This window comes from Anser brachyrhynchus (genome assembly GCF_964034855.1).
Source record: "Anser brachyrhynchus genome assembly, chromosome: 7".
Taxonomy (NCBI): Eukaryota; Metazoa; Chordata; class Aves; order Anseriformes; family Anatidae; genus Anser; species Anser brachyrhynchus.
In genome coordinates, this window is record NC_137701.1 from 33,851,813 (window position 1) to 33,874,065 (window position 22,253).

Consider the following 22,253-nt stretch of genomic DNA (forward strand, 5'->3'; position numbering starts at 1 on the left):
GGACTTGCTGCAAATGCAGCCCATTTTCCACTGCGTTCACACAGAATTGCATGCAATCCATGTTTATAAACATGGCTGTGCCAAAGGAACACTTGGCCCACATTATTAATTCTTCTCCCAAAGGAAGGGAATAAATGAAAGTAACACCGGCAACTGCCCAGGCTAAAAGGGCAATATCACTCAAGAGATAGTTGCCAACTACAGTGGGAACATTTGCTTGAGTAACTCAGAAGCATCAAGTATTCTGCCTTTAAAATTTTTCATACACATTTTCATATTTTTCATACACATTTTCAAGCCACTTGCTGTATCATTTGTTTCAGGATCAAAATGATGTTTTTCCTCTTACTAACAATATTTAAAGTATGATGTACCTGCCGAGAAATACATGATTGCTCTGCAAGAGAATGCTTCAGATACTGAAATTGGCAAGTCCTTTATCCATAAGCCAAGAGATTTGTTGCACTTGTTATAACGGAAGTATGTAATACTGAAAAAGAAAGATATAATTTATGGAGACAGTATTCAGTAAACAGTTTGATTCAAGTCATTTGTATGTGCTGCTTTAAATAACCAGCTTTCTGCATGAAAAACTTTGAGTTCAAACAGAACAAATGGAGAACAGGAATTCAAGCTGGTGTTTTCTTCCATACAATGACCATTCAAACAGAAAAATCTCCACTGATTACATTCATTTATGGGCCTTGGTAAGGATAAGTGATGGTGTTAGCTAATTTATGAAGATGAGAATAGTCGTGACTTATAGGAAACAATTTATATAACCAGTTCTAAAATATACTTTTAGATCAGGAAAGTGCTAAAATTCTGGCAGTGGCCACATTAGCAAAGAGAAGACACAATAGTATTGATTAAAATTTGCATAATATCTGCTTAATTAAAAATGCAGCCTTATATATTGCAGCCAATAGATTAATCCACTTTTCAAGCACTTTTAAAAGAATAACGTAATTCCAGTTCAGAAATATATTTTCCTCCAAGCAATTTGCCAAATAAGGGGCTAAAATGTAAAATATTTTTTCCATTAGTTTTAGGTAATTGAAATGCAAAGTGCTGAGCACTTAATCTTTCCAGGCAGGAAAAGCTGCTTGCTGTCAGATTTTATTAAGTCTTTTCGCCGCTCTTCGTATAGTCAATAACAAGTGTCTAAACCCAGGAAATGATGTAGAGGTAGTGTTCAAAGGTAAGGATATGATAAGGTGGTGTTTGCATTCTGGATAATATGAGAAAGTCCAACATGTACCCAGGAAGATTTTTCTCCACGTCAACTAATTAGCATGTTTATTGGAAGCATTAATTATTCTGACAACCTCAGGGATTGTTAAGCGTGTTAACTCCTCACATGCTCCCTTCCCACATGCCTTTCCAAGCACTGTTTACGTGCCAACCATCAGGGGTAGCTTTCTATATTTTAGTAAAGCCAAACGAAACTGTTGTTTCCCATTCTGGCATGGGAAGTCAAAAAGTAAATTTGACTCAGTTTCAAAACAAACCCAAGGCAAGTAATGTTTTGATAAAGATTAGAAAATCCTTGACACCTCCACAGAGGTGGCCCTGTATCTGAGCATGAGGTCCCGTCTGATCCTCAGAAAGATAAGTTAGATTTAAACCTACCGCTGGAAAACAAAGATCCCAATATCTACACAGCCACCAAAGTTAGGCACACCATTGCCCTGATTGCTCTTGATGAACATTTATTTTTTATTTCATCTTTCAAGGGTACCACTGCACAGCTTTTAGGCAGCAACACGTGGATGTCCTATTTTCTCTTATCTTTCTTCTTCCCCCTTATTTTCTTTGCCACTTTTCTTCCTTTCATTTCCTCTCTAGTGTTATTTCCTTTTTTACCTTTCTTGTGCTTTAAGCTTCCTGCTCCCAGTTCTGTCTCGTCACACCCATATCTGAGTCAATCTTTCTTTCCTGACTTTTCCGCTTTCCCTTGTCTGCTTCTTGCATAAAGGTTTCTGTTACTGACATGAATGTATATGAAAAGAAAATTGGGTGTTTATTAATAGGTTGCAGTTGCTGGGCTCAGGTGTAGCTACTTGTGGCTGTTTTACATCCCTCTGAATGTTTTTCTGAAGATTTCCTGTTACTCCTGTGTCTGCCTTACAGACCAGCAAGATGGGGACAGGGACAAACACCTTCCAAAATGACTCAAAGGTTGAGCCGTTGTGTAGCCTTTTCCCGCTCCCTCCCTGGTCAGCTCCTCCTGGTCTCTTTTCCTCTCAAACAGTCAACGGACACAGATCTAATTACCAATATCTCAGACCATCATTAGCAAAGTAGACACAGACTGAATTTAATATCACCTCGGGGAGATCATTACTTCTACAATCCCACAAAGTTTTTAATACACCTTTCATTAAAACTGCACCCCCAAGCATTTTGCAAAAACTCAATATCACACTTGTAAGGATGAATAATTTGGGGGTAGAAAGAGAGAACTTTAGAATCTACATACAAAGTAAAAATACAAAGTCAAGATAAAATCTGCAGGACAGCAAAACATCTGTGGCCAAGCCAATAATGGTGTTTGCAGGCAGATCCAAGCTCACCCTGCTGATGTTACCCTGCTATAAGCTGAAATGACACAGAAACATGCCTGTAATGGACACACTGGTCTGTAGAAAGGATTGAGTCTTGTGACACCAAAGCTGGCTTTGCAGCTGGGGTATTTCACGAAGCTAATAAAAAGCGGTGTTGCTTTAACTCCTCAGATGATGGGCACAGCAGCACCGCTCCTAGCATGGACAAAGCAGTGTAAGCACCTGGGGCAAAAGAAAGTTTGGGGCACTCCCCGCCTGTCCAGAAGAAATCCCAGCCAGCAGCCAGTCTGCTCCTGCTGCTACACAGCTTGAAACAGAAGTTTCTACCAGGAAGCAAAATCCCAGAGAGCTGCCAGCTGACTGCACACCTCCACACTTCAAGGCAGCTCCTGGCTGTGGGTAACACCAACAGGGCCTCCCGTGACTTTTTTTTTGTCATTTTCTGTAAAACATTACAACTCAAAGGTCAGCATTTTAAAACTATTTAGTGGCCTAGGGATGCATGTAACTACCATTCCAAAACCCACTAGAGACTCATCTGCCTCTTTAGGCATCTCAAAACCTACAGCTCTCATGTTAAATAAACAAGCGTTACATACTAAATGCTCCGTATTTTTTTCTTCCAGCTATACTCATGTACAGTAGCATAAACAGTCCAAAAGGAAAGAATAGCCAAAAGGACTGGGATTAAAAAGAGAAAAACAGAGATGAAGATGCAAAGAATGGCACCTGTGGAATAATGAACCAAGAGCAGCTGATAGATATCTTTCTTACTACATTGATTAAGTTAATTCATTCGTAGCACTAAAATATACTGTTTGGATGAGATATCTGAAGTTGGCTGCATCCTTCTCTCCCATGGGAAGGAAAGGGGATTCAAGCCAGCAGTGAAGATTGTCAGCCAAAATACTATTTCACAAAAGATTAGAAAAATCGAAGGGTAAAATAAATTGCTGAAAAAAATATTGGCTTGATATTTAAATTTGCTGAGCACTTGCAAGTCCCACTTAAGTCACAGGGAGCCAAAGGCATTGACAGCCTTTGTAAATCAGGCTGGATATGTGGCAGGACCAATAACCAGCCAGATTTTAGAAGCTAATGATGTGAAATTAAGTGTTCTCACTTGAGTGTTGTAGTAAAAGATATAACAAAGTTTAATAAGAAAGCTTTCCAAATTCATGATGCGAACGTTTACCAATTTACTTTTTGTATTTTCTTTTAAACAAGACTCATTTTCTTTGTAGTGCTTCTGATAAGCAAAACATTTCAGTGACAAGTACAGCATTACAAGCAAAGCTGTACTAACAATTCAGCATTCAAGACAGAAATATTGGTAAGAATATATATATGTCAAAGCTTGTCCCAGTGATCTTTTGGCTTTGTTTTTCAAGAATATACTGAAAATTAAGGTGGAAAATCTTCAAAATCCTTTGACACTGACACGTTCAGGCTTATAAACAGTACAGAGAGAGCAGAACATGCTGATCCTTTATTCTTATCTTTCCCACACCAGAAAACAGTATCAAAGATTTTCAGTTGTCACAGGAATAGAGGACTGGAGGGCACCATTTCATATTTTGTGTTCAAGTTTAGGATGTTACAGTTAGTCTTCATAAAACGTTCTTAAAACAGGAGTAATTATGGCCATGTGGGCTTTTTAACAGATGCACAGAAACCTTTTGGGGGGGGGCTAAGAGGGAAATTTTTACCATTATGTGGTCTGTTCTTCCCTTTCGCATGTAGGTGGGAGAAGTCTTCAGCTGGCAAAAAGTACCACAAAAAGCAATGAGGGCTAGCCTGAGAACGTACATATTCCCAAAACTAGTAGGATTTTACCCTCAAGAGTTTCCATAAGATAATTTACTGAGACCAGCAATTTCCTTTCCAGCAAAAGTCTCTTCCTTTTTAAATTGATATAATTGGATTGCGACTGCTCTGTTTCCTTCAAGAGGACCACAAAGCTTTTTCATACACTTTTCTCTCCTCAGAAAAGGCAGAGAGACCCACTGGAACTGGGTCATAGCCTCTGTTCTTTCAGACCTCGAACCAAGGCATGTCCCATGACCTCAGGCTCACACCTGTACTGGCCCAGATGGGTAGGAGGTTGGTCAGCCCACCTTGATGTCAGTATTTCCGCCAGAAACACTTCACTCCTGCTCAGCGCTCTCCTACAAGTACCAACAGTAGCTGGAGGAGATGTGGAGAATTTTATTGATCATTGGTGGTGGCAAGGAGGGGAAAGACAATTGGGAAAATCCTTTTAAATATAAATGGCTGCTTGTGCACACATGGGAGGACAGAGCTACCCCACACAGCCCATAGCCAGGACCCAATCCCCAGGGATGATGTACTCGCAATATGCGGACATGAGCAACCCCAGAAGAGGTTCCCCTTGTCCATCCCTCATCAGGATCAAACAAATTTTTTAAAAAGCAACAAATAAAGTAATTCCAGGTGTGGGTCCATGTAACAGATGAAAACAGTCCTGCTAACACCACCTTCAAAATCCCATTGCCTCAGTTTCAGCTGAGCACGTAAGCAAAATTGCCCCAGAAGCAGCAGGGAGAACCATGTCATCTCTTGCTCTCAGAGGTACCCTCAGCCCAAAAATGTTGAGAATTCTGGAGAGGTCACAGACACCCACCTGACACAGCAACAAGAAGCACAAAACCCCATGCAATTGCTCCAGTTCAAGAGCCAACCAGGCTGCTCCCCAGGTGTCTTCTGGGGTACCAGTCCATGGGTATACGGTAACTTTCTACAGGACAGAACCATCCAAAATGGTTGACCACCTCTTTGCACCTGGACTACGGTGTTTTCACATCTATGGACATCTCTCAGTGAACACAGGTTTGAGAAGAACACTGTAAACTGCTGAAATCTTTGGGCACATTGAAGCGACAGTCAAGAACGTCAATGTCTGCTGAAAAAAATACTGGGTAACTGCTTTGAAAATTGTTGCAGCCTTAAGAACACTGAAGAATGATTTTAGGAGCATTCATCAGGAAATCTAAATACGTTCACTTTCTTTAATGACACAAAGGCCACTGCAAATGTCTCACGTTTTGTCATGGAATATGCTTTAAAAAGATCTGACTACTGAGATGTCATTAAATTAAAACTACTCCTGGTGAAAAATGTCTCAAAATTGCCCTATTTTTTAGTAAGATGAAAAAAATGTTTTTGTTCTTTCCTGTAATTTGTCATAGCCACACAAATCTATTACATGGCTTGACACTTTTTTGAAGAGTAATTTCTGAGAGAACTCATAAGAGAAAGATGAATCCACGTTTCAAGATACAAAGAGACATCTCAGTGAAATAAGGCACAGATCATCAGCAGCACCCACACAACTAATGGACATTTTCCCTCCTTCAATACAAAGGATTTGTATCACTTTTAACCTGTTTTCCATTTCCAGAGCTCTTGGAAAAAATCCACAAGGGAATAGGAGTATTTGCTGCTACCAGATGTAGATCTTCTAAAAATCCTGTCCTACCCTAACCAAGTCAACCTACCCAACCCCCTGATGTTATGGGAACACCTTGGGTAGGAAGAGCCAAAACAACCTCTGGTGCAAGACAACATCAGTTTTCAGAATGACTCCTTGCCACAGAAACGTCAAGAAAAAGGAAGACTGAATCACTTGCTGACCATCAGAGCAGAAATCTTCACCTCTAAAGAAGTGACATGGGGTATCTGAGTTGATAACTTCACCCATTTCAGAGGTGAGAGATCCAAATAAGCACTCCATGATCATGGAGTGCTTGAAAAATGCTGAACAAGAGCAAAATTAAAAAAGAAAAACATAATCCAGCAAATAATCACCCCAGTGACCAGGCATCAGAAATGAGCACCCAGGCACAGCACATCATTGGGTACACGAGTCTGCAAGACCCTTTGAAAGCGTTGCATCACCAGCACACATCAAAACCTGCACATGAATAACTTTCAAATGGGAAAGAGATGAATTCATCTGAAAACTGGTGACTTTTTGATCACTACTCATATGGATTCACTGTCTGAAAAAAATGGGGCAGGGGGAAGGGCAGAGAACATTTTTTCATGAACCACAGGTGCACTGTGCCAGTACATTTTCTGAAGTATGAAGTTGGGCTTATAAAGCAGGTGTCATCTAGGCCTCACCCACTGTCTTCTCATCACCATCCATGCCTTCAACAATTTCAAGTATTCAAAAGAAGCTTGCCTCAGATATGACATTTTTCAAGTCCCAAACGCACTATCAGATTTACTTGCTTTCAAGTACAGGCTGATCTAGTGCCAAATCTAGTTTGTTGAGCTGAGCTACAATACCTGATATCACAGTATCGCTCATTTCATATCAGTGCTGATACTGCTCACTTTTCTTAGTAAGAAAAATCAAAGTCTGAACACTTTCTTTAAAAAGAGTTTTACCTCTTCCTCTACCTTTCAAGTTAGCTAAATACTTGTTTCCAGTCTTCTTAGAGACAGTCCACTGAAGGTTAACGTTCTGAAATTCAGTGGAGAGAATGATTCGTATGTATGGCTAAAGATATTCTTCTTTTTCCTGTGCAGTTCCTTGAAGCACCCCTCAGCAGATCCATTTAAAAATTGCCCTTGGTTTCCTAAACCCGACAAAAATGCAGGAGTTCCACTAAGGTCCTTCACAGACTAAGGCAGATTTTACGGTGCCATTTTCCATTATGGCAGGATGTCTCAATCTTAGCCAAATGTCATAAGGAAAATAACGAAACAATAAAATGTGAATGCAGTCAGTATTTTTTTTTTTCCTCTGAAGGCACACAGCGTATTTTCTAGAACTTCTCCACAAATAATTACTTTTACTGTTTCCCTCCTCCAGGCCACCTTCAGCTGACTCACCCAACGCACAACTTGACCAAACGGTTCTTGCACCTTGTTCGTAAATTCTGGCAAGAAACGTCTTTTAGAGAAAAACACAAACACTTGGGACAATGAAATGTATACAATTTTGCTTGTAAACAACTTAACACAATGGGCTCCTGATCTCAGATGAGGTCTTCGGTGCTTTGCCATGCAAATAATAAAGAATAACATTTTTCCTTATGAAGATGTTTTATCTTTTAGGACACTGAGCCTTTCTCCAATTGTGTGCTAACTTCTCATTTCAGATTCAGATACAAACACTTTCATGGAGCTCTGTGCTTGTACAAAAGAATTGCTTTAGCTTAAGCACTTTGCTGGTAAAAGTCACTCGAGTACAGACTAACTGATTCATGAAATTTTGCATATATTTCCAGTACTAGTCAGGTATTCATTGCAGCTCTGAGAGCATATATCGGGGTAATGAGCATTCCCATTTTGATTCTTTTATATTGCGTGGTGTATCTTGTCTGATTTATTCATATATCAAACACCAGTCACTGTACTATAAAGCAGCTGCTAAGCCCCAGAAACAGACTGTAATAAGCTTTTCAAGCACCTGATATGGAAAAAAATAACAGCTGCTTATATATTCTGGAAGGTTTGCAAACATGGTTTAAACATGTAGCATCCATAAGACACCGAGTGTTTTATTTTGCAGCACCAGCAGTAATAACAGTGAGAATTTTTGCATTATTTTGTATCATAGCAACTAATGAAGCCATTGCTTTTCTTTCTGAATTCAGCTCATTAATGATTTCAGTGGAAAACTTACTCAAAACGCTTCACCCAGAGGCAACCCTAATGTTCCACTAGTAAATAACATTTCATTTATAAAGCTGTTCCCTGGCCCACTTGGCTGGTCCTTTAGAAGCCTGTCAATAGGCTAGCGAAATCCAATTTTCGAATCTCCCCTAAATCTCATTTTCAAAAGTGACTTTGATGCTCAGAACTTGTCCTCAGCTCAGTCAAAGACAGGGCTGTAATTCAGACAGGCAACCCTGCGCTAGACAACTGCGCGAGGCACCGATGCCAGAAGTCCTGCCGTGGCACAGGTGTTAGCTGGGAAATATCTATGCTAAAACCTGGGTGGGTTTCTGCTCCCTGTCTGGGCTGCCATGGTTAGATTGCTGCTGGATGCTTAATGCTGGCTTTGGGCTCACTAGGAAAGCTGTAGACTAAGTTTTGCCTTTCATGGACTGGGTGTCCTTGTGCAGAACAGCCAAGCCACTGCCAGCAGCACCCGTAGGGAGGTTCATACATGGCTCAAGAAGCAGCCAGTCATCACTTGGGGATGGCAGAAACCAAACAAAACCAAACACTTCTAGCACATACTGAGGATTTTGTTTTTCCTTCTCATATGGGTGTTAGGCAAAGGGCTGGGCTTGCCCTTTGTAGTTCAGTAAGTCCTGAATATGAGTAGGTGTTAATACTTGCAGCAATTTTTAAAACTGAAAGCACTCATACAAATCCACTCTTCACTTTGTTCAGCAAAATATTTAAGTACATGTATAGACCCCTCTGAGACTCCAGCAGTACTGCCAGGAGCAGCACATTGCTGAATTACAACATCACAGAAATGTATCAAACTATAAAAAAATCTATTGCAGGCAATAGGAAAATAGGAATCTAATGAGCTGAATTATTAATATGAACATCCAACAAGACAAGCAGATATTTGCTTCCCTTCCAGTTTGCACAATCTGTAAGAGGCAGATAAGTGTTCCTGGAAGCCCTGCCCAGAGACACTTCGCCTTGAGGAGTCAACTGTCAAATGAGCCCCAAAGTTCAGAAAGATTTATATTATTATTGTTATCATAGCTGATTCAAAGGAGTTGAAGGTTCAAATTACCAAAAACGTATGGAACATTGAAATACTCCTACAGCACATGCAACAGCTGAAGAGGCACCAAAATCTTCTCCAAATGCTTCCTTACCGTTCCTTACTAAAGCAACCCCTCACTCTCCCATTCCCCCATCTCAACAATGCTCAGGGACAAGAATGCAAAAAGAGGTTATTTTAAAATAAAATTTCTTCTCCAAATCCAAATGTCTTCTCCAGCTATGGGAAGAGACAGAGCATCGGCTCACAGAGAAGCATTATTGGGTGCAAGTAAAAGACAAATTCTTTGGAAGAAGAATTTTTCCTCATTTAGCAGCTGCAAAGTTTTAAGGACTTGTAAAACATTATATGATGAACAGAAATAAGTCATAAGAAAAAGAAATCTGTAACCAATTACATTATTTTATCTAGAGATGACAGTCACCGAAGGCTTACGAGATGCATGCAGTACGTTAGCAGTTCAGATAGAGCTCATTGCAGGCACAAGAACACAAGAATTGGTAAACCCAATTCCACATAAGAAATGTACAAATAAACAGACCCCACAAAAACCTACTACATCCAATTTTCTGTACTCAGCAAAGAACATTCAGCCAAGTAAAGGGCTGGAATTGATTTCTGATTTAACTACCTGAATTTCTGATTCTCCGAACGTTCACTCCTACATGCAGGAAAATGACCTCACAACCTAGTGTAGGACCAAATAACACCACGTACAAAAAAGCTGTAGAACTTTACCTTGCTAGATACTGCCTAAAGAACTGAGAAAAACAGTAAATTTACTAACTTGCTTACTCACTGACAACACATATAGTCATCTTTTTCTACTGTTAGGTTTTAAATGTACTGTCAAGGTGCCGTGTTTCTCCTCATCTTTAAAATCCTGTTCGTTTTCTCCCAGTATTATTTCTAAAATCCTCTGGAAGTTATTTGCTTCCCTCGACTAAAAAACACTACAGTATTTTTTGCATTTTATTATGTACATGTGAATGACTTATTATTGTAGGATTACTCTTAAGTATTTCAGTAACAAACAGTTATAAAAGAGCAAAACAGGCTTACACTTAGCAATCTCCCCAAGTTTACGAAATAACTGCAATTCCAGACATTTCAATATACCGTTGATTTTAGAACTTGCACAGATCTAAGCCATGTGTTACACAATCAATTCTAGCAGGATCTTTTATAAATATATTCCATAAGGCAATATGGAAATGTCAAACTGTTGAGTATTAAAGCTGCTACTGTTATTTTAGGAGATGTCATGCTATGAACAAATGAGGTTATTACATCTTAATCATCGTACAAAACAGGTGTCATTCAGAAAATCAGTTTCCCTCTGATCAAAGAGAATTTGCAATTCTAAAAAAGGGAAAGAGAAACCTCCTTATGAGTTTAGTGATTAAAAAATCTCATCTGCTTCAACCTTCTCAGCTTGAAGGCATTATGAGAAAGCACATTCCCCTCCACTCTGTTTGATGGCCTAAGCTTTAGCAGAAGCTGGTTTATTTTCCTTGGAACCACCTCAAGATGCTGAAAACCTCTCGCCATGGAGGAAATATGCCAACATGCAGTACTGTGAGGATCTAAAAAGAAGCAAGAGAAAGCCATGCACAAAAGCAGCTGAAAGTTTGACAAGCATTTTGTTGATGCTGCTCAATGTGGTACTGAAGCAGGAAAAGCTGGACTTCTCTAGCTCTCGGTGTCCTAGTCTGTCAAATCTAAACATCAGCTCTTTACAAAGAGCATAAGGCCCTACCAAGACCTTACAGGTCGGCTGGAGACTTCCGACATGAAAAACCTGACTGATGCACGCCATTCTTGGATTACTGAAACTCCGGGGTCAGCCTGCTGTTAACGAGGGGTGCTTGCTTTGATTTTTATGATCAGAGGGGATACATTCATTTATACTCTTTCTATTGCCTTAGAAATACCATCAAAATTGTCGAGAGAATTAGGTCAGTCTTCTTTTAGAAAACTCAATGTCCATTATAAGAATGAGAAGAGACAGGCAACTCTCCAGTGAACCCTATTTAACGTAAATTGAGAGGAACTGCATGTTGAAGTGATATACGGCCTTGTGTCTGAACTCTACAGCATCAAACGTATAAAACAAACTTGGCTTCCCTTTCTACTCACTTTTGATGTGCCTTATTGATGGCGATGGGAGTTCAACATAACGATGATTTAGATGCCATTCAGAAGATGGGGACGCAAACCATCAGCATTTTCAATGGGCAGTTTTCTACAAAGCCTAACAAGCCAGTCTGTTATAAAATTAACGCATTTTAGTGTCAAAAGCACTAAAACATTCCTGGGTTTCAGTTGCGAACACATCCAGTTCTCAAGTTCTACCAAAGTGACCCACAAAGGCTCTCTACAGCTCCCAGTACAAGCCCTGAAAAATTGTGGTAGTCTCCATGCAGCAGTCCTGTGAACAGAAACCTGCTCTGCATGCACGGAGTTATTCTGGTACGTGCATGGGGTGCAGGTAGCAGGGATTGGCAGTGGGGGGCTGCAGGGGTGGCCTCTGAGACAAGAGTCTGGGGGCTGCCCTGTGCCAGACACTGCCCAGCAGTGAGGAACACCAAGGTCAGAGAAGACCACACCACACTCCCCAAAGATACCAAGAATGCCCTGTACACATTTGTATTGCCATTCTTGGACCTTTTCTTTATTAATGGAGACTGAAAGAAGCCAGAATGTGTCATGTAGAGAAATGGGACTGACTCTTGGAAAGAAATGATTCAAAGATCTGTAACTTTTATACTCTTGTCCTCCCAAGAGGATAATTCTTTTCCTATTTCATTGAATATTCAATCTGCTTGCTTCCCACAATTATTTATGCGTTAATCTTTCAGAATGACGTAAAGAGAAGGGGAGTTGAGCCCTAGTTTGCTTTTTTCTGATAACTAGCAATTTGTTTCAGCTTCTGAGGAAGCTGTAAACATACCACGTGGAGCCAAATACCTTTGAACCTGACAGCTACTTTCCAGTAATTTCTCTAGCTTGCTTTTAAAAGGATCAGAAGTCACCTAGCTGTTCTTTCACTGAGCTGACTTGCACTGATTTTAATGCCCTGAATTACATTAAAGTAAGAAATGTCTACTTACAAAGTAAATGTGGTTTCCCTCCCTCATTCAAAGGGGACAGGAATTAGGTGGTGGTGTCCAGTGGGAACAGAGAAAACAGCATAAACTGTAGTGAAAAAGATGAAGGTGCAGCTGTCAGAAGAAACAATTTATACTTTTAAGGTTTTCTGTATGCAGGAGATGAGAATTGCCACAGAAAGCCCAGAAGCTTACTTAAAAATTATTTTGAAGGTATAAGTATTTCAGGCAAAAAGGTGAGAAAAATTCATTGACTTTGTAAGCTGCCAAGTCCAACTCTCCTTTGCAAGATCATCCAAGAAAGCTTGCCCTAGGCACACAAGGAAAATAAAAAAGCCTTCATAAATTTCTTCTACCTAAAAATTTTAATGCCACCCTCTCCCTCAAATGTAATTCAAGCAATTATGGAAAAAACTAGCTGAGAATTGTCATTTGTGAAATGTGTAGAGTAGCATAGCAGAAGGCTTTGTTTCCCATTAATGGTATGACATGTAATGCCACATGTCTGGTCTTCCCTCAAAATTTAATGAGACTGGACCCTTGAATCATTTCAAACTGCATCTCATGAGCCCAATCCTTCCTTCAGGTACCAAACAGCAAGGCAAGCAAGTCAGCAAGGAGGAAGAGGAGAGAGTGAAAAGCTTGCCCTTGAGCTCCCCCAGGCTCAAGATGAAGATGTCTCACCAAAAGCTCAGTAACATCAATAGGTATCACAAGGAGTCAGTATTTCTGTCTTAGAGATGGGGGGTGGGGATCATTTGTTTTGGGTTTTCTTTATGAGCTCTCTTCATCCTGCTCCCCTGTTCTTTCTTATCTGTAGAACTTGTGTAGTCCATTATACAGGGCTGCTGCTGTGGGCAACGGTGGAGGCCCGGAAGGGGAAAAATTTGATTTCCTTCTGCTGGGATATTTATTTTCCTTCACCAGATGGTCTAATGGTGGGCTGTAAGATACTGCTGAGCAAAATTTTGCTATTGTTGATTAGCTGTTGCTGGGATGACTAGAGTCTGTTATCTGGACAATCTTTTTATATTTCTTTTTAAGAAAAAAGGTATAGGATTTTATGTATTGAAACACATACATTAGTACCAAGTCAGTTGCAAACATATCTTAAAGTCAAAGCAATTATTATGATATTTAGAAAGCTAAACAAAAGATTAATCTAAAGCCAGAAGTCCAGACTTAGAGCAGGATGTTCACTACCTTCAACTCACAACTCGCATCTCTGATTCTCTTATGATGGTAAAATTGTCATGAACAATATTTGTGTTGTTTTATTCTACTATATTTCAGCCTGAAATAACTCCAGGCTTTTATTAACTGCGTGACTGAGTCCTATTCATCAGTTAGGCAGGTGTATTGCCTGATAATGCAATAAGCTTTCCTGGATGTATGAGTTGTTTTATTTCTTTTATACCAGTAATCAGTTCCAAGAGCATAATAAAAACAAAAGGTTTATTTCTTTTTTACTGGTAGCAGAGCTGTAAATTATCATCCATCAGCAATAACGTTGCCATTTAATAAAAAAATAAACCTTTCCTTAATCTCACATGGAACATAATAGATAAAAATAAACAATGATATTAAAGTAGGTGCCAAAATGAAGGATTGCTGCAACTGACGATGCGCAGTGAAGTTATTTATGCAGATAACAGTTTGGCATCAAAAAGAAACTAATTTACTTATAAGATGGATAATCCAAACTCTTCTGAAATATAAATAGTTGCAATAAACTTAACTCATTCTCCAAGTATTTGGAAGACTTAGAAAATTGCTCGGAAAAACAATTAAAAAAAGGTTGAATGGGAGATCTCTAAAGAAGCATTCTTCTCTCAGTCCTGTCTTAGTCTCAGTCCTTAGCTCAGACCATCAGGACATTGTCAAATTTCTTTTTTCTTCAAGATTTTTCTTTTCAAGATTTTTCAGTCTACTGCTGAGATAAATACCAACTTTAAATAACCACCATGGAGACTGCTACTTCACCGAGTCCACAGCTCTTGTGACCACAGCCAGGTATGCACCACATTTATAAAAACACATAGCAGAAGAGAAGTTACTGTCATGAGTAGTTGAAAAAAATCAACAGCAAAAGTCTGAAGAAACAGGCTTTCAAACACAGTCAGCAAGAACTGACGGATAGGAACCTATCTGCAAGAGGTAGCTGGTATGTGGACTGAGTGCTCAAGCACTTACACAGATAAACACACATTGTAGGAATCATCAGGACAGCCAAACAATGTCTTCACCAGAATCACAGTTTTGCCTCTCACAGCAGTCAGGTTACCTTCCAGCTCTCTGCCCTGGCACTGACCAGTTTAACAGACTCGGTTTCTTCCCAGCTAGGGGACCTTTGTGCATTATTTAATCCACTTTCAAACTTTAACACCTCAAAGTGGCAAGTGCCTTTTTTGTAATATATCAGGACTTTATAATTTTGACATTTTCTCATCATTTTTGTAAAAACAAGACAAGGTATACAGCGTGTACAAGTGCTTTGAAGGACTTCCACCCAGCAGCAAAGTCCTTTCCCAGCTATTCACCCCAGGCCTCGCAGTTGGAGCTGCTGCAGTCCCAGCAGTGACAAAGGGAGACTAGCAGCTCAATACACCAACAACATCAACATGTACGAGCAGGATATCATGCTACCGAGAGAACTGATCAGCAGATGGACTGATCACCTTCCCAGCTGTTATCCAGGGAAGGTGAGATTGTCCATTACCTTCCAGCCGGGTAGAAATCCTCCTTTCCACCAGCACTCCTGCCAGCTGGCAACTGGACCATCGCCTCTGTTGTTCAGGAGACGTTTCTGCATGCAGGAGGGCAGGGGTGGGAGCTCAGCACCCAGGAGACTTCATGTTAATACGGCGTGGGGATGGAGGAGGCAGCACACAGGACCAGGCAATGCTGAGGAATGCCGGCTGCCCCAGAGACCTCATCCCTGAGTGCAGCTGCAGGCTGAGGTTGGGAGGACAGTGCCCACAGCTTCCTATAAATCCTGAAACTCAGCGCTGGCTTCTCTAAATATAGAGATACGTTACCTACAGGAAAGATGCATTATGAGCCAGCCATAAAACTCATAGGGATGCTTTTTTTTGTTTAAGGTTTAAAAATGGAAAGTATCTTCCCATTATCTCTTTTCTTGATATATCAGCTTTATAAATCACTAGCACTCCATTAGCCTACTCTGAGAAACCAATTTATATGAGCAAATAATGCAATTTCATTTTTTTCCCCCTCACAGAGCTGACCAACTCGATGACCAAGGAAGATGCAGACTTGAAACTCCCTGGAGGAGAGGATAAAGACACATTGGTCAGAGAGAATGCCAATGAGGGTAGAAGGGGCAGTCAAATACAGTGTGGCACGCTCACAGGCAGCAGCTTAATATCCACTCCCTCTCATCCACATACCAGAACAGACCATTACAGTGGCTTGCCTGACCCTCTTAGGCACACTTCTAATAAACTCAATCTGCCAGTTTGTCTTTATTTGGAAAAAAATCAAGGGATAACTACAAATAAAAAGCTCATCCTGCAAAATCAACAGAGGCACAGTCAGGTTTGTGTGTTGGATAAAGCTTGGCCCGCAGCTTGCATGGGCCAGGATATCTGCCTTTGCTAACGTTTCTACAGGAGCTTGCTCTCAAGTTTTGTTGCTTGCCTTCCTACCTCTTCCCTCTTGCAAACCTGCACCTCAACTCATGTAGTGGTCTCCTGCACCTGGACCAGAAGTCTGAGCTCAGTGGATAAGCATTAACCCTTCAGACAGGTGTAGGTAAGCAGCTCCTTGGACACCAGTCACGCGAGAAGTTCATCTGCTGTCAGACATCTCGCATCACGCAGACCTCCACTGGGGTTGTCTCAGAAGGGAGAGGATAGACCCCAGATCTGCCCTGGTTTGCCTGAATAGTGCCTTCTTCCCTAGGAAAAACAAGTGGCAGTAACAGGTAGCCCAGCAGTGACCCGCTGGGGCTGCCCTCACGCTGAGCCTGGAGGAAGGTCAGCCCTGCTGGAGCACAGCAAGCCCTTACCTGGGATGGGACCTTGGGGACAGCTGGGGCTTGAGTGAACAAGGCAGGTCCCAGATTCCAGCTTCACAAGGCAGCCAAAACCTGCAGCCCACCTAAGGGAAAGAAAAGTCCCGCTGGCCTACGCTGCCATACCCAGTTAAGGCTGAAATTCAAACCCCAAAGTTCTCAGACCCCCCAGTCATGCACTTGGATGCTGACAGGGAATTATATTTGACTTGCCTGCCAGCTGGACCATACAAGCCATTTGTGAGAAAGGGTTCCACGAAAAAAATGTTACTAGAAGAGATAAATCTTCATTCCCTACCCAGAGTTGCTTTACATGGATTAGAGTTAAGTTTCGGGAAGTTACATCTCACTCTACTGGCAAAAAAGTATTAACGCATTTGTCTCTTCTAGCCTCTTCCACAACAATTCTCTCATTCCTCCCTCCCTTCACATTCTCTTTCCCTATTCCCAGTTGCTGACAGCCCAGGAAAGCAGCACCTCTGCCCCCTCAGCCTTTAGGACCCATCCTAAAATTGAAGCTCTGCCAGAGGCTGGCCCCTGAGGATATGGCAGAGCCTGGGGAAAGCCTGGAGGTCCAGACAAGCACCTCCAAAATCTTGAACACAGATGTTTAAAAATATCCTTACTGCAAGATCCTTACTGCAAACGTGTTTATAAGGACCAAGCAGATCATTTGGCTTTGCAAAGAGAAAGAGGCTCTGAACTTCTTTCCTAATGGGTCTCTTCAGAGATAGCATAATGTACAAAGGCATCAACTCATATGAAGAGGAGGGGAAATTAATTGCAAACATTTGCTAGAACAACGAGTTCAGCAAAGCAGCCAGTGTAACATTATAGGCTTTAGTATTTGGGCATGAGAAGTCATACTTCATGAACTCACTCATTACATATCCTAAGAAAATCAGGACATTCTTACTGAAGATGGGTAAGGGAAAGAATTTGTTAAATAGTCTCAGAAAATGATACTATATGCTTCAAAGATTAGCAGCATAAAACTTCTTTCGCATTAACTGTAGTAATTCCTCTGTGCTGTAATAGCTTAACAAATATGCTCAGGATTTTTACAATAAAGAGAAAGTGATAAGGCAATTAGTTACTATCCACAAAAAAAGCTTTGAAACGATTTATTCAACATACCATCAAAATCACACATTAGATTAGCAGGTTGTAAACGATAATCTAGCGCAAACCTCGAATGATGGCTTTTGCATCCCAGAGCGATAACATTATTCCCAGCTAGAAGGGAATAAAAATACAAATTATTTTTTCATTGTGACAGTGAAAACTTTCCAGTTACAATTCACGTGCAGTTCGGTATTTTATGCACAAGTGAAGGAAGCAAGCAACATCCAAATGACAGAGTTATCAGTCTTTTTTGTGTATTGCAGCTGTTTGGAAAGCCACAGGGCAAAGGCATTTATATATGAGATAAGCTCAGTCTGTAGAACAAATTAATGCTGGATTGTGAATTAAATGGCATGTCTTCGGACAGCTAATTAGCTTTGTGCTGCTCAATTAAGCTTTGAAAGGACATGTTGTGTTTCTTGATGGAAGAGAAAACATTTCCAGGCTGTTTCACAGTCTCAGTGCTTTCTGTTTCATTGACTGAGAAGCCCAAGAAGAAATAAAAGAAAAATCCAGCCGCCTTACCAAAAGGTAAGGAAGTCTAAACTACAAAGCACACAACAAAGTTGCTTTTAATAGCTCCAGAAATCTTTGATTTGATGTCAAATGGCTTAAGAATATAAGCTAGCTTGGGACAGCAAGGAACTATAAATCCATGTCTACAATGCTTTTTAAACCAGAAAAGTAGCAGGACCCTCTCCAAGGAGAGGACAGAGACACTTTGTAATAGCTTTCAGTGATTTGTTAATGTTGCATCTTTCTTCAGTCAGTCCAAAATTTCCCACCTCTTTTCTACAATGCTACCGTCCTAAACACATGTATCAAGCAATAAACACTCAAAGGTCATTTGGGTCCCTCATTCAACAGCATGTGAGAGACACTAAAGGTTTGGGGTTTAATTCACTAATTGTTTTTCTTACTGTTACCCAAATCCTCTGAGATTCAGCAGTAAGTGAAAGCCTTCCAAGACCAGGTTTCTCTCAAATTCGGTCCTACCTTTTTTCTCTGCTGGTAACAACTTAAAAGCTGGTTTCTTGCTTCTTTTTCTGCTTGCCAAGCTCAAGCAGAAAAGACTGGTTAAATTGGCATGGAGGGGAGTAAAACCTAAAACGAGCTTCCTGGAAAGGAGTCATGGCTATCAAATCTAAAACCAAAGCTATTCAGGCTGATTTTATCTCTAGGTGTAGGATCTCTTGTAGAGTGAGAGACCAAGTTGTCTTTCTGAGCTAGATTAACACTCAAAGCAGTGGAAATCTATTGTTGATCTACAAGCGGCAGACACATTATTTAATGTAATAACAACCAAAAGACAAAGCCTGTGATCAAATGCTGCGCTTTGGCACAGCAGACATCAGGATCAGCACTTTCCCCTCAGATTTCCTCACTTGGGTATTTTCTTCAACCTGAATCTTAAAGTAAAGAACATTTAATAAGTATTGTTGATTACAAAATAAACAGCTGGCAATTCTGCCGTAAATCTCTGAAGATCACGCTAAGAAGCGGGGTACAAAATCCAAGAAAATTCAAGCTGTGAAATGGTTTCCACCTGCACTCACCAGTTCTGTACTTTGCCAAGCAAGTTCTGACTTTGAGCAGCTGCACCCCAGAAGCAGAAGTGGAAATCCAGCCCAAGGAAGGGCTGCCATCTACTAACCTGCAGCTGTGAACGCACACTGTATACACAGCAATGTCAATATATGCATACACATGCAGTCATATAATTTATGCATAGCAGTAAAAATGGGCCAAGTACAAACCTGCTTGCTGTTCTGGCACTTCAGAGAGATCCCCTTGTCAGAGACAGATGGAATAGCTGCGTACCAAGACTACTTCTCTGTAACAATACTTTTGAAGATTTATATTTCCAAACCCCCAATTCACTGTTGTACAGCTACGCTGGTATGCAAGTATGTAAATATACATATTCTAGCTATAAAAACATGGTGCACGCACATCTGTTAGTGCACAACAGGGAATCCCTTTCAAATACATGCAGGTTTTGTAGTTTATTTTCCTTGAATCTGTTTCGCCTGAAAAAAAAAACACCTAGTGTTCCTGCTCTTGCAACTCCTATTCAGGGAAGAAAGAAAAGTTCCTCAGTGCTAAGTAAGAAAATCTTTGCAATCAGAGGTTTCTACCACAGGTAGCAACACCAAGAAAGCAGTGGTTCTTATGAGCTCAAATGGAAACTTATCGAGAAGCCATCAGGAAACATTAACAGAACCTCAACAGCCATTTTCGCAGTGATGCCTGGAAGTCTCCAAAGGGTTGTTCAGTTCATTGCACGTGAATTTTTCACAGATATTCCACTATGGCCTTTGAAATTTAAGATATACATGCCATCAAGAGCTTCAGCAAAGACTTCCTCAGGGGTTAACGTGAAGAAGCTCTTGATGCTTCCCTACTAGCCTTGGAAGAGGAACACCAGAAGAAAAGTAATGGATGCAGCTTGATGGTGAGCATGCAGACATCACATCGCTTTCACCTGGGAAACAGATGGTACAGCTGGCAGGCACAGGTCCCCGTGCTGGTGGACAACCACAGTGCCTCAAACATAGCACAGAAGCACTTTCTCTTCATGGGGAGAGGAGTCTGAGTCTTATCTGCCACTGTTGACAGCTGTTCTCCCATAAATACATGAAGATTTCCCCCAGACGGTATCTTTATTACAATAACTATCCAATAGAAAATATTCATTACATGCAAATAACAATAAAAAACCCACTTAATTATGTAAATAATGAAAATGAGAAAGTGTTTGTATTTACTTTTCTTTCTATGAACCACACCTCCATGACAAGCTGAGACTTTCAACGCCAAACAAAGGATTTAGATCTGCACTTCCAACCACTTGCGCAATGGCTAAAATTTTCAAATCACATAGATGGCCTTGAAAATTTTAACCGTTAAGTCTATTAAGCAAATATTTAATTCTTTGGTTATTCTTATACCTGCCCTTTTTTTTTTTTTTAAAGGTACCATTAGTTTCATTTCTGCCTGGACCCTCTCTCAACATGCATACCACCACATGTGATTAAGCCACCTCTGAACACACTTCATAAGCCTGTGTACAGCACAGAAGTGCTTCATATAGGAAGCTGTCAGAACTGAAAAAACTGAAAAACAGCATTTATCTAAGCTGTAGTTAGCATTCTTGGAGTGAATCTGACGCTGTGTCAAGAGGGAGGAATCAGCAAGAGCCAACCATGAAAGGAAGAGAGCTTGCTTTGTTCCACATGCAAGAAAACATTCAGCATCACTACTTCCCAAATTGTATATGAATCCTGCCCCATTTCATTATTCAAAGCCCTTAATACGACAGGCTGAAAGCTGGAATACTTCAAAAAGCATCAGCAGTAGACCTGCAACTATTAAATGCTGTGCTGCGTTACCCCTGCAAATTCTGTAGTTCCGGCTTTCAGACGAATGCTACGAAGCCAGCACAGAGAGGAACAGGGGCTCCTTGAACACTCGTTTTTAAGACTTTGCACATGCTAAGGTCACGTGGAAGGAAACCAAGATACACAAAGGAAAAGCATGGGGAAGGATCGAACAGAAAAACCCCAATAACTGAAGCTTAAAAATCTATTTTTGGAAGAAACAAGAAACCAAAGTTTTCAGTAAGGTACAAAATATGGGTGAAAAGCTGCTGTCCCAGGTATTTCTCAGCCTCCAGACACGCATCCTGCTCAGTTTGACACCAGCGACACAGCTCCCCGGGGTGACACGGGCTTTCCTTCGCCTGGGGCACAGCCCCAGAGGTCCACACACCATGCCCACAGCCACCTGGGCTGCTGAGCAAAGCTGCTGCTCCCCTTTACTTCCTCGCCATTCCCTCCCGAGCAAAGCCCCCCGGAGGGCAGGTTGTGATAGGTTTCAGCCTTGGTGGCCTGTGCACAAAGATTGATGTCAGCTGAAAGCCAGATAAAAGCTTGACTGCATTGAACACCAGAAATGCTCCTTATTTCCTCTTTCATTATGAAGAATGATTTTATCTTGACTTTTCAAAAAGTACAGTGATTGCTCTCTCAATTAACCGTGTTCTAAGTTTTCCATTAGCACAGCATGGAATAACTGTAACCCATTGTACCATCCCAGGGCTCTTTTTGAAGACACTGATTTACAGCAAAAAAGGGATTTTGTGTTTCTTGCCAGTTATAAAATTGCTAAGGTAAAGCCGGGAAGCAGACATGGCAGCATTCATTTCATCTTCAGCTCCTATTTCCCAAGAAGGCTGCAGCAGGCAGTTCAACATAAAAGAAGGTTATTAAAAATTCCACATCCTTGAAGAAGTCTTCATAACACTGATAATAAATTCAATTTCCAAGTTGCCTAATACAGCCTTCTCCTGACTAACACAGTTATCCTAACTTAAGGACCTTTTAAACTAATGACCTGGAAGGAATAGGGGATATTTCATTTGAATCTGTGCAAAATTTGAAAAATTGCTCCATACTCTGATTTTCTGCATCTCTTAGTACAATTAGTACTCCCCAAGCATCCCTCCCTGCCATGGAAACTCACAGGAAAGAACAGGGTGATTCATAATGCAACACAAGTGATTAGGTACATCTGAACTTAGAAATATTAATAAGTTGCTGGTCGTATATTTAAAACAAAGTCATGCATAAGTAATGCCTTACAACCCATTCAAATATTACAAGAGAAAATAATGAAAGTTTACTTAA

The 22,253-nt window shown here is 40.7% G+C and overlaps 1 long non-coding RNA gene across 5 annotated transcripts in view; it reads right to left on the reverse strand.

Moving 5' to 3' along the window:
* The window catches only part of LOC308197964, a 70,164-nt gene that overhangs the window by 27,439 nt on the left and 20,472 nt on the right, over positions 1-22,253 (reverse strand). For 4 of the 5 annotated variants that reach the window (XR_013953478.1, XR_013953479.1, XR_013953480.1 and 1 more), the window contains exons 2-5: positions 17,578-17,676; positions 16,435-16,526; positions 16,073-16,324; positions 15,124-15,442 (exon numbers count right to left, since the gene is read on the reverse strand). This is a non-coding gene — a long non-coding RNA (uncharacterized lncRNA). Of the gene's footprint in view, positions 1-15,123; positions 15,443-15,870; positions 16,325-16,434; positions 16,527-17,577; positions 17,677-22,253 lie in introns of those variants that run through there. The other variant, XR_013953482.1, reaches the window with a different exon arrangement.